The 4,063-nt window shown below is 37.5% G+C and overlaps 1 pseudogene across 1 annotated transcript; it reads right to left on the reverse strand.

Moving 5' to 3' along the window:
• Positions 1-359: 359 nt before the first annotated feature.
• On the reverse strand, positions 360-3,029 carry LOC143599897 (uncharacterized; annotated as a pseudogene). Its single transcript, XR_013147376.1, has 3 exons — positions 2,501-3,029; positions 2,163-2,261; positions 360-985 (listed from the first exon to the last, which is right to left on the reverse strand). The product of XR_013147376.1 is annotated as an uncharacterized LOC143599897 (transcript).
• Between the last annotated feature and the right edge of the window lie 1,034 nt (positions 3,030-4,063).

A 4,063-nucleotide genomic window follows, 5' to 3' on the forward strand; every position in this document is an offset into this window, starting at 1 on the left:
TCAAAACCTATGGTTTGAATCGGTTCCAGACCAGTTTTTACATAATCGATTTTAAAACGGTTCGGTTTCAGTTCGGTTTTCAGGTCAGTTCAATTAACCGGTTTATTTGCCTACCTCTAATCATCACTCACCTTTATATGGTTTTAGGAAAGTTAAGAAGAGGTTTGCCTATTAGTTCATTTAATGTTCGTTTAGATCATTCACAACCATATAAAACAAGTCCAACTTATATAAATATATACAAACTAAGTACTTTAATATACATAGAAAAAGATTAAATAAATGCCACAATAAGTTAAGCTTTTTCCATAATCAAAGATTAGAAATAAAACATAAGGAAAACAATAAAATAGATGACATCAGCTTTCCATTGCCTTGTAAATAACAACAAAACATGGAAGTATGGCCCTCGGGTTATAAACGTACAACTCCTCAATATTCGAGTATGACCCGGGATGCCCGGCCATCGAATCGTACGGCCCCTCTTCAACTACCGGCGCGTCTCGATCCACGCGCTTCACTTTCCCAGCAATCACCCGACACACCAACATGGCCCGCAATCCATGTGGGCCCACCACCAGGGAGTCGTGCGCCCTGCCACTACTTGTAGTGGTGCACACCCCTTTCCTGCAACCATCATCCGCTTTCGGGTTATAAAACCCGTGGCGGATGATAGTGCAGACGCCGCAGCCTAGGACGGTCCCACATAGGCTGGATGAGCCGTGGGACCCAAGGCTGCAGACGAGGGTGGTGCAATGGAAGCGGAGGAGCTCGTTGCCATCAGCGGCGCAACGAGAGGCGGCCGCGACGGCTCTGAGCTTCACGGTATCGCGGTATTCTTCGAACCGTTGGATGGTCCGACGAGTGTTGTTGATTTTTAGTATCCGTTCGATTGTGAATACCGGATGGTCCTTGTTGAGCCAACTCGACTTGAATATTATCTCGACAATGTTTCGACCCGAATCTTCGAGTCCGAGCTCCGTCACTATAAAAAAATAAATAATCAAAATTACTCAAAACATATATGATATTTAAGAAGTGAATTGACTTGTCCCAATTATAAGTTTGTAACTCTTAGGAAGGTTGTATATTTGATGGTTATGTTGAACATATTATACGTGTTACGTAGGGTATATGAAAATAAGAACAGTCCTAGGTTTAATACGAGTAGTGGGAGAAGGATATCGACAGTTCAATGAGAAAATATTCTTTTTGCCTTAGAAATAAGGCAAAATATTTATACAAAATGGTCCCAAAAGAATGTTGTTACATGATTACATATAGGGAAAAAGGCACACACTTGTCCTCAGAAAAAGACACAAAAGTCACCTTCATGTATAAAAGGTAAAGTGATAAAACTACTCATTACATGCAATGAACAAAAAGATAGAGTTAGGATAATGTTTAGTTTAATCTAATAGGAGACCTAATCAATTTTAATCCAAATGTTGTGGAAGGCCTGAATATAGATGCAATGGAATAGGTGTTGTGGAAGAATGGTAACCCCCCCCCCCCCCCCCAACCTCCTCTCTTCTCTAACATTACTATACCCCCCCCCGGCCCCACCCCACGTCTTCACAAACACTCAGTCTAAGTAAACTATCAAATCGTGATAATCGCATTTAATGTGTATAAGTCAAATCATGATATTCGCATTTAATGAGTAGAAATCAAATCGCTGTGTAGCAAGGTTAAGAGGGAAAGGGAGTAGGTGAATATATAATTCACACACATTGTATCAAAGTTAAAGCAAAAATAAATGTATTTATACATTTGTTTACATAAAATTGGTTATGTATATAAGTATCTATCATAGTAAAAGCAAAAGATATAAGAATTTATACAAATTTATTCACGTAAAATTGGTTTTGTTTATAGTAAAACTCTTACTTCATAAACCACAAAAATTAAAAAAAAAATTACATATAAATATCTTCTTTTTAGAATGCAAACTAACCAACTCCTAGATACTTTGATTTTATACATCTCCTATACTTATCACTTACTTCATAGCATATATTGTTGTTTCTCAAAAAGTCAAAAATCTAATAGTGTCTAAAATAGCAAAATTAACTTATAACCATTTACTTTAATTATTATATTCTTTACAAAGTTGTAAAAGAAAAAAAAACATTAAGAAATTAATAAAATTAAAAGCATACCAGCATGCTTAACAGCTTGATGATGCTCCAAGCTTTCCACTTTAGGAAACACTTCTCCACATTCTGTACACAAACAACTTGTACTTCTTGGATTTGCATTCCCTACATCACCGAATTATTATTATTATTATTATTATTATTATTATTTATTATTATTATTATTATATAGCGTGTAATCCGGTACAAATAAATTAACCGAGTAAACATACAAATAAGAATTACAGTTTTGAGCCAAAATAATTATGTTATAAAAAATATTATTGTCACATTTATATCACGATAAAAGCAATATCTATTGATCCAAACACTTATAAAATATATAAAAAATAAAGATATAAACCTTGCAGGATCAACAATGGCATGACACTCATAGCACCCAGAAAGCTTCCTCAACTGCATGCCTCTAGAAGCCGACGCGTTGGATCTACCCGACCCGGTCAAAGATCCAGCACCAGAAGAAGATGATGACGCACGCTTCTTCCTTCTAAGATCTTGACTACTTTCCGGCGAGTTATCAGCCTATGAACGACCCTAGTGTTGCCATTAGCAACATCTCTAAAGCTACATATGGAGCTACAAGAACTACTCATCTTTGAATACCCGTTTGGGTTCCGACCCGGGTCTTGTTGGGTCTTCTGACCCGACCCGGTTACGTCCAGTTGTTTGCACTTTAAGAGGTTCTTGATTTGGTCCCATGATGTTGGTTGTTGTTTGGGTTTAGGGTTGTGTGGGTGGTGTTTTCTTCTACGCTTTGTGGGTTGTACCTTGTGGGTTTCTGAAGGTGGGAGTTTGAGGGCTGCCATGAAGGGAGAGTACAAGTAAATGATGCAGCAAGTGATGGTCAGTTGTTCATGGTAGAGAGAGAGAGAGAGAGAGAGAGAGAGAGAGAGAGAGAGATGGCTTTGAAAGAGGTTTTGCTTCTTTTAATGAAGAGGTGGATCTGAGGTAAATTTGAGGAGGGAAAAAGAGTTGGTGGAATTTATTGTTTTTTGTAGCCTTTTTTTATTATTATTATTATTATTATTATTATTATTATTATTAAGTTAGGAATATGATTTTCATACACTACTCCTATATTGATTATACGGGTTTATAACGGGTCGTACAAACAATGCATTACTGACGAGTGTACGGAGTGGAGACAAAAAAGCAGCATTTTCAGCATATACGACACATATAGCCCTATACGAGCCGAATAGGTCTTCAGTTGCTCGTATAGGCCTGATACACCATAAGCCTATACGGCTTGTATAGGGCTATACGATTGTATATGCCTTACATAACTCATGTCCTATACAGCCCATATAGTCCTATATGAGCCGTATAGGCGAAAAGTGGTGTGTGAATAATTGAATATCCATGTTGGTGTATGAAGATTTTATGACTTAAAGTTAATATATTTCATGAACAATCTTTTTTATTAGACTTGTAAATGAAAACTTATAGCCTTTTAGACGGGAAGTCTAAAAACGCTAACCACACCCACTATTTGTCTCGGCTAGAAGAAAAGGAGACGTGGCTAGAGACGCCCCTTCATCCTCTTCTCTCAGTCTCACAAAATCCATTTGACCTATCTTTATTCAAGTCTCCATATGCTCGTGTTACCCCTCTATCTAAAACCGTCTCATCCTTTTTTATGTCTCACATATATAACCCAGCCGACCCATGGCTGGTACATGAATGGGTAGGGTTGATTTCCTAGATTTTGGGTGCCTCAAACGAGTAACAAAAAGGGTGGCCCTTATATTGTAGCGATAAACAAAAACAAAATACTTGAATGTTAATTACTCGCATCTGTTATGGGCTTAAGTTTTTAAGCAAACCGAAAGACTTATTTTGACTAGATCCTACGGCCCAAAAATACTAGTGTCTACGGCCCAAAATTATTGGCTCAATAAAAG

Source organism: Bidens hawaiensis, unplaced genomic scaffold (genome assembly GCF_021521415.1).
Source record: "Bidens hawaiensis isolate Kalapana, Puna unplaced genomic scaffold, B.hawaiensis_p1.1 tig00053068_1, whole genome shotgun sequence".
NCBI lineage: Eukaryota > Viridiplantae > Streptophyta > Magnoliopsida > Asterales > Asteraceae > Bidens > Bidens hawaiensis.